Source organism: Sipha flava, unplaced genomic scaffold, assembly GCF_003268045.1.
Source record: "Sipha flava isolate LNK unplaced genomic scaffold, YSA_version1 404_pilon_pilon, whole genome shotgun sequence".
Classification (NCBI taxonomy): Eukaryota; Metazoa; Arthropoda; class Insecta; order Hemiptera; family Aphididae; genus Sipha; species Sipha flava.
Window position 1 is genome coordinate 682 of NW_020273120.1, and position 9,900 is coordinate 10,581.

General features: G+C 28.9%; 1 pseudogene; it reads left to right on the forward strand.

The window, feature by feature from the left end:
- The first annotated feature begins 6,141 nt into the window (after positions 1-6,141).
- Positions 6,142-8,734, forward strand: LOC112688786 (annotated as a pseudogene).
- Positions 8,735-9,900: the final 1,166 nt, after the last annotated feature.

Consider the following 9,900-nt stretch of genomic DNA (forward strand, 5'->3'; position numbering starts at 1 on the left):
GGTTTAGAGGCACTCGGTAAATAATTAAAAAATATTGATGAAGATGAATTAGATCCGTTCCTTAATTCTATAAACTTATTAGATAGTAATTTGGATATTAATGTTGACATGGGAGATGTTGAATGTGAACCTGACGGTCCATCGATATCTTTTCCAAGCTTTATTTCTGAACAGCCGCAAAAAAAAAAATGAAATATATAAAACTCCAGATCTCAAAATTAAAATTTGATATAACCACATCTCCTTTTGTTGCTAAGTCTCAGCCTAAAATAAGAAAAAAAAAGTTGGATATTTCTCGGAAACATGAAAAATTGTACATTTTGTATAAACATGAAAAATTGTCTATACAAAATGTAGAATTTACTGGTAACTTTGAACTTTCAGATGACATTTTAAATTTATGTATTCTTTATCAAATATTTCGTTACTTCTTCCAAGACGATTTAATTGAATATATTGTGTATGAAACATTCATATATTGCGTAAAAATAAATCCAAATAAACATTTTAAAATAATTTCAAAGACTTGAAGAAATGTCAAGTTGGATTATGAATTTTAATTAGAATGTAAATTTAGATTGAGTTCAGACTTTACAATATTTGTTAAAGAGTCGCATAGTGGATAATCTATAATAACAATCTTTATTCGCTGATCTAAGATGTATTGTTTTTTTATTTCCAATTACTTGAACAATTTTTTTTAACATGTGTTCACCCAAATCGCGCACACGGCTACATTCCAAAGTGTACACCTGCTGTTGCAAATAATTATTTCCACCCTTGTCGGTTGCTATGAAGGAGTGTTTTATTACAAAAGATTATTTATCGGCCGGTAAAGTCTGAGAAGAGATCGTATTTCCAACACCTGCCCACGTATACTATCTTGAAAAATAATACTTTTTTGTTCAGATTTTAATCACATCCATTCCAAAAATCAAATATCTGTGTACGCAGAAGCAAAAAATATATACCTAAAATCAAAGTATACACACATTAACGTATATCGCTGGGAAGAAGTACATAGTTCCTATCATATTCAATATCATATCGTTTTACATATTAGTTATAAATATTTATTATTATTTTACGCATCAATACTTTACAAATATATATAACAGAATAATTTTACAACAAAAGTATGTCGATTTAAAGACAATAGTTCTACCAAAAAAAATATAGGTACCTACATAGTATTTTGATTGTATTTTATACGTTGATTTCAATGATCACCTATTGAGATATATTTAAACGAATATACAGTACAAATCGATAAAAATTATTAGCATTCGATTATACAAATACTTTGAGCTTTTCTAGATTTAAAATGTATACGTTTGGGATTTATGTAATTTTTCTTATCTAAAATAGTAAAATATCTCTCGGGCGATGACGGGTTATTCAGTTTTTAAATTTAATCAATAACTTACTCTTGTTTTTTTTTTAACTGTATACTAATTTTATCTTTTCGAAAAAATAATCTTTCTGCCCAATTATATTTCGAGATCCGTGCCTGGCTGTACTCCAGAACGGTGTCTCTGGTATGCTACGAAATAATTAATACAATACGTCGACATGACCACCGGTCAGTGTCGTCGTACGACGGGCGTGTGTTGATTTCAACGGAGTGAGAAGAAGAATTCAAGTCAGAGAATGAGTGTTTATGAAGCACTAGATAAGAAAATGCGAGTACAAGTGCGAATCGTTATTATCTGTACAAATCGTATCGATTCGTAAATCATTTGACGATAGATCATTAAGAGTTGACTGACGGACGCGGTAGTCAATCAATTGTTACGTTGCGCTCGTACGCTAGTACCCTAATACGTACGGCTGAAGCCCGGTTATTCTTGACAGAATGTTTTCCAGCAAAGTACCCCCCCCCACCCCGTAAACACGTGTAATAATGATCCCCGTACTATTTACGATGTTCGTCCCAGATCTCGTCAACGCTGCATTTTTCGTGTCCGTTTCCGTTTCCGCGTCCTCGAGGTAGGTTTTCCTAGGATCACGCGTTTTCTACACGTGTATGACGTAATACGCTTAACGCAACCCACTTGTTTTCTTGAAACTTATCGCACCGTTTTCCTACAGAGCGCAACATGTTCCATATGCCGTGAACCACTTGTTCTTTTGAAACTGATCGCATTGTTTTCCTATAGAGCGCAACACGTTCCATGTGCCCCGCGCGATTTGCCGACTGACGACAGAGCGCGCAGCTTTTTAGGAATTGTTGTTTTTTTTTTGTTTTTGTTTTTGTTATTTTTTTTTTTTTTAAGTGTTTTTAAGATAATAATATACAAAAATAAAATATTTCTATTTGGCTGAACGTTCGTTTATCGGATGACGACGAGGTTAGCAATCATAAAATACTGTATGATCTGATGAATTACTTGAAGTGGTCGTCTTTATCAATACACGTTACACATTGGTCACACCAGAACCTTAATACTAGTACTACTATTAGTCAACTGAATTGTTCAACGCGTCGCCACTAGTTTTATAGGTGAACATTTCTACTTCGCGTTAAGCTATCACGTCGACGTGATCGGTTTTTACGGCGCGAAAAACGCGCTCCTAGGAAAACGTACCTTTACATACATCTCGTCGTTTATCACTTTCTTTTCACTTTATATGATCGTAACATATCGATTGATATCGTATACGTGTACAGTGGCGTAACTAGAAATTATTTAAGGGAAGGGGGTCTAATAGTTTTACTTAATTTGTTCTCTAAGCATAATCATAGTAAAGGGCGATCATTGGGGAAGGCAAGATTATGCACTTGTCCCCCTCTCTTCTATAAAAAAATAATATTAACATAAAATTGAATAAGTGTTACCATTTTGAGAATATATAGCTCATGATTTGAAAAACAAAATTGGCTCCTTTTTAAAGTTTTACTTATGGGCACCCATGATCATAGTTAAATTTATAACCAACAGAATACTATAAAATATAAAATAAATAATAAGTTATAACTAAAGCTGGGATTTTAATGCTCTAGGTCTCAAAAAATACGCTTAAAAAAATCCAAAAATAATTTAAAAAGCTCAAAAAATCCACTATAAAAATGCATTTAAATTATATTTATTATAGCTTAAAAATTGAAAAAAAAATTTAAAACTATACCACAGTAGTGTTATTTTTTTGGTTTTTTTTTTTATTGTATTGTACGTTATTAATAGTTTAGTTCTGTTATGCTACTGTTTTCTTTCTTTCATTCTGAATTATAATTTAAAATAAATTGTTGATATTTTAAAATATTTTTGCTAGTCATTATTACTAACCTAAACTAAATTGCTATTACATTGTATAATGATATGCTATCTTATATTTTGAAACAAAAATGATTGTCGTTAGTTGTATAGTATCCTTTTTTTTTATAATTTTCGTTCATTTTTATGAACAAATAGTTAAAAATGCTCTCAAAACTAAGAAAATGCACTAAAATGGTCAAAAAAGCCCTAGAAATGCATTTAAAGTTAATTTAGTCAAAAAATGCAAAAAAAAATTAAAAAAAAATGCAAAACTTTTTAATTTTCAAGTTTTTTGAATTCACAATAAAATCAAGTCTTTAAAAAAATAAGAAAAACACGGGTCACAAAATTACATAAACGTCAATTAACATTTAACAACTGCCAAGTTATGTGGGTAATAGCTCCATTGGTTATTGTCTCGTTTCTCATTATTGATTACAACTATGATAGCTGTTATTAATATTTTTTGTTTTATTGAATGGAAAAAATACCTAATATCTATTTATAGAATTTTATAGTTAATAAATAATAATAATAATTAAGTTTTATTTTTAAAGTTTTTATAACGAACACGGGCTTGTTGTTTATAATATAATAATATAATATAATATTTGCCGCCACTAATCACTATCATGACAAGTACCTCCACAAACGACTGTTATTATTACGAACTACAACTTATAGTCCGTGGTTATCTTGAAGTTATACAATCCTCGGGTTAACGGCCACAACAGACAAAATTTATAATATTAATTAGAATTAATATGATAAATACAATAACAAATAACAAATGGTTTAGATTTCAAAATAGGTTTATAATATTAATACTATTTTATTTTATGTTTATTAAATTTAATTTGAAACGCGTTAAAAATGTAAACGTTGAAATTTTAATGGGGTTGGTCTGGACCCGAAATCCCCCCCCCCTTGGGTACGCGTATAATACGTGTACGTGTATAATATATCAAAATATTATATCCAGTGACTTGGACGACGGAACGATTGCACTACTAATATTTATGAAAAGAAGACAATTCTGATTGTAATAGTATACATATTAAAGATTTATTATATTATTTAATATTTAAAATACTAAAATGGTGATTTTCAAATGATCAAAATAATCAATTTATAAATGTTGTTGAGTGTCATCGCAGCGATTACCAAAAGTATGCTATAATTATTATGAACGCGTATCGTGCGCCGCACGCGTATCGATCTATCACTGCTGAGTGCACTACGGAATACGCTACATGTATACGAATTACACAGTGTGTATTCCTTATTTATTTATAACATAAATAAAAATTGTTTTGGAAATCAGCAGTTACTTAATTATAAATTTTTCTACTTTTTTAATTTTCTTTTTGTTTTTTTTTTCATTCAATTTTCATCGTGTGAACATTTTACACGTATACACAATACATGTACTTACACCATACAAACATATTAACAATAAACACATTTGAAGTGGTAAGTACGAAACATTACGCTATGTCCCAGCTGAATCCGTGCATTGCTTGCGTTACCTGTACAACGGGCGATGCATGCAAACAAATAAAATAAAAGCAACAAATTACGGACATTTCTTAACTGGCCGAGCAATGCGTGCGATACGTTTTATCGCGCAATAAAAATAAGAACATGTTTTATTTTTCAACGCAAAGTACTGTGTGCAAGACCCAATTTTGAATACATAAATTAAATAGGATTTATAAAATTTATATTTTATGTTTAAAAATGAATCTTCTTATTTCTGAAGTTCAAAAAAGGATCTACTGTGGAAGAAATGGTTTCAAAATTTAAAAATCGCAATACGGTAGATAAAGAATGGGAATCTGTATTAAAAGAACTAAGAATATCGAGTATCTTGTATACTTAACATACTCGGTAAATATATATGTAAAAAAATTATAAAATAATAACTATAATTAAGTTGTATTTATACCTACGAGCAATTTAGATAATTAATTATTGAATAATAATTTCAGTGGTCAACGTTATTTTTGTGACTAAAATTTCACGACCTAACGTCAATTTTGCCGACATGCGTCACGTGCGTTTCGATGAGTGAGACGCAACGTATGCTACGCACGGATTCAGCTAGAGCAGGGATGGAAAATAGGATTTTTCAACGCGACAATATGTGACGTAATTGAAAAAAAAAATTCAGCTGTGCCATAATTATTTTTACTGATACAGAAAAATACAAATGAAAAATTAATGATAATGTATAAAGTAAAAATAGAAATAATGTAAAAAAAATATTAAATTATTATTATAGTTTGATAGAATATAACTTCAAGTTGAAGTGAACACACACTTCTAATAGTCTAGTGCACCACTATATTACAACATATAAATTATGTTTTATAATAATAACAATACGTCGTGGTGAAATACATATTATTAATATGTGCAATTGATAATTCAATTTATCGAATGTTTCTTAAAAATCTATAAATATACATGGACAAATGAAAGTTTTTCGAGTGCCATCGAAAATCTCTTGCGTGCCACTTATTTGCCACACCTGAGCTAGAGTATAGCGTCGCATGCGTTATTTTTTCGTGCACTACATATAAGACTACGAGTGGAATCAGATTTTAGTGAGGTAAAAATATGAGGACTCGATTCACTCGGACCAGACGGTACCATTCGTCGACGTGATTTTTGCGGTCGTGAAATACCGTGTCGAATACGCTTGGAGTGCGAAACGCGTATGAAAAAAAGAGATTACGAAAGAGACCTATCGCCAACGAGAATGATGCAAGTAATGAACGCGAGGCAGCGTCTCGCGATCAATACAGCGGGGTGGCGGCTCTGCGCGCCAGTACGCCGGAACCATTACATAATCGAAAGCACGTCAGTCTTAAAGCGGATTTACACTGGTCGACTGCGGTCGAACGACTTTTGCCGTGCGGCGAAATTGAACGTGTAAACTCGTTTTCGGATTATCGCACAGCCAAACGATTAAGAAAAGCAGTCTACTTAAATAAGGTATGTCCACATTAATGCGTTTTCGTTTTTGAGTGTCCTATTCCCCTTGCGTTTTATCTAGTTTTTCGTTATTCGACGAGCGCATGCAATTGTTGACCGCTTTAAACGCATGCTTTTTTTCTGTGCACACCTGTGTCTACAACCAGTGGTCGTTTTTCAAAGTCGGTATAGTTAAAACTAAAAGTATGTCAGATTCTAATTTATTTCTCAGTATTTCCATAGCGTACTACATTATCGCGAATGCGACAAATAAACGCGAGAAAAAGCGTTCCGAATGGATAAAAAATTATTTTAAAACGCGAACCTTCGGTATTATTCACGATTTGCAATTGGACGAAGACTGTTTTGTTTGAAATCTTTACGCGAATGTCCAAAACCAATTTCTTTTCATTATTAAAAATGATCGAGCCAGAAATTGTAAAACAGAAAAGTTTATGTGCCTCTATAAATTGTAATGTTTAATTTTCATCTATTATTATGAGCAACACATACAATATAAACGAATAAATTATAATGATACAAATTAAAATACTGAAATAAATAATGAAATAATTACGGAAATCGCAATCAAAACGCACAAAAAATCCACTGGGCTTGTAAACACATGCTTTGTCGCATGTTGAACAAAACTTTTCTCCGTTTAACTCGATAGACGCATGCGTTATTAAATGCTTTTCGTTCGTTAGTGTGGACATATCTTTAGGTCGATTTGAACAATCCGATCAACGCCGCATGATTAAAATCATGTAAAAAACTAGGCGATGAAGTTTTACATGTGTACTCAAAATAATAATAAAAATAAACTAATTTCAAATTAAGTATTTTGAATGAATGAATTTTGTAATAATATTTAATTTTTGAATATTAATTTAACTTTATTAATAACCTATTTGGAATATTTACTGCTAGATTATAAATTCATGTTATATATTTTTATGTAAATTAAAACATTATTAAATAAGATAAAAATTGAAATAGAAACATTTGACTTTTGTTATTTCATCGATGTTGTTCATTGATTTTATTAACAAATTAATTTTTGTAAAATAAATATTAAATTTTTATACAGATTAATATTATGTGGATACATATTTTATTTTATTATTACATTTTATAAAATATGAAATCGATCAGAGTAGTTTTAAATAGAATTTGGTATATATTCAGGCCTGTATTTAAAAATGTTGTGCCCGAGCATATAATTTATGCTCCCCTCCTCTAATAAATAATAATAATATAACACGTATTGTTTCGTCCAATATCCAGATTCTTTAATATTAATATATAACTTATAAATGAAAATCACTTAATAATTTTTTTAATTAACAAATTAAACAAATTATAACATAATAAAATATACAATTTATTTTTTTTTTAACTAACAAATTATAATATAATAAAAATACAATTTTTTTTTTAATTTAAAAATTAATTAATTAATAAATAAATAATAAAGCATACTATTTTCTTTTTTTTGTTGTTGAATTTTTTTTTCATTAGGTAGGTACATCATTTTTAAAATTAATTTTGCTAAAATATTTTTCCGCCCCTGAGACTAGACGCCCCCGGACATGTGCCTACCCGTGTCCCCCTAAATACGGGCCTGATTATATTAGACGCCTATTGAATGATATTTTTCCTAAGCCATATTATCTTTATTTTTATTATTAATATAAATAAATAAATTATTTATTCTCCAATAAGTACTTTATTTTTATTAATTTATTCAATTTTGCATATAAATTGCTTTTTATTAGGATTTGATAAAATGGCCGAAAGGTGGACAGATAGTGACATGACAAAGTTTTTGGAACTATACAAAGAAAAAGAACTACTTTGGAATCCAAAACTGGATTCATATAGGGATAATTCTGCTCGAATAGCAGCACTTGATGACATTATTAACAATCTTCAAAAAACCAAATTTAACACAAAATGACTTAAAAATTAAAATTAAGAACATTAGGACTATCTATTGTAGGGAATTAACTAAATTATTAAAATCTAAAATAATTGGAGTTGGAACCAACGATATCTATAAGCCAGGACTGAGATGGTTTGAGCAAGCTGATGAATATTTAAGAACAGTCACCGAAGCTAAACATAATAAATCATATTTGGTAAGTAGTAACAGTAGTTTCATATTTTTACGTAAATATAACAAATTAAATTTATTATAATTAGAAAATAAATAGTGTTGTTTCCATAAAACAAAAAAATGTAATACTTTTAATAAATCATCTGATTTTGTCATGGTACAGCACCGCTTTCTATAAAATAGTCGGCATTATTTTCTCGTACTGCTACAGCTTCTTTTCTATGTTTATTACTTCCCATTATTTTAGAAATATTAATCAAATCTTGATTTATTTGATTAGCCCTTCATGAACCTGGTGTTTATTTATATATATATATATATATATATTTTTTTTTTTTTTTTTATTTAGATGTTACGAAATAAAATACAAGTTGAAAATATGAAAACTTCGAATTTAAAAATGAAATCTACAAAAACACCGATCATTTCTACAATTGAAAAAGAAATTTCAAAATTAGATGGTATCGCTAAAGGATGTGTCGATAATGAATTTGAAACTTTTGGAAAGCATGTGGCCAACCAAATGAGAAAAATACCGCTTGAACGAGCTCTTATTTTACAAAACGATATACAAGGTTTACTGACACGAGAAAGATTGCGTTGCTTATCATATTCAAAAGTTCTTTCAACATCTTCAACTTCAGTTTCAACCACTAGAACTTTACTATGTTCTAATTCGACTAGGCATTATTCTTCCGATACTTCTTCCACCGATCAACCTACTGTTTGTGTCAATACTATTGAAGAAACCGAGAATTCTTGTAAAGCAGATATATTAGCGCAAGCCTGGTCAAACGTAAACATGTGTGATTTCAATAATTAAAATATCAAAATTTATAAAAGATATATACACCAATTCAACATTTTGAAGAAACGAAGTTACTTAAATATTTGAATTTTTAATGGTATACAATTTTTTCAGAGTTTGTTACAAGATTGTGATTTTTTTTTTTTTTAATAAAAAAAATACAACTTATGTTTTGCTCCATTTAAAAATGAATTTTTAAGTAAAAAATATATGATAAATTATCTTAATAAAGTTTTTCAATGAGTCGTATATGGCTTCTAAAACATCTGATATTATGATAACTTATATAGTTATAATATATGATTATATTAATTAATTAAAAAAAAAATAATAGTTATTATTTTTGTTTTTATACTAATTAAAAGTAATTATTTATAATATATTTAAAAATATTAATAAAAAAATAATTCAATTTAAATGTCATTAAGGTATTTATCAAAAGTAATAAGTTGAAAATATTTTTGAAAAAAGAGAAAAATGTTATTTAAAAAATAATGAACTTCACACGTTTTTAAATAGGTACATGAAAAATATAATCTTACAAAAAACTTAATTTAAAATGTTATACTGTTTTTAAATGTTCTAAAAATATTTTATTGCTACTTGGGACATTTCAAAATAAAACCATATTTGCAATTAAACATGTTAACACTACCTACGTACATTTTAAATTCAAATTATATTTACAACTATATTTGTAAAGTACTTAAATAAGAATCATGGTGGGCCATGATTTA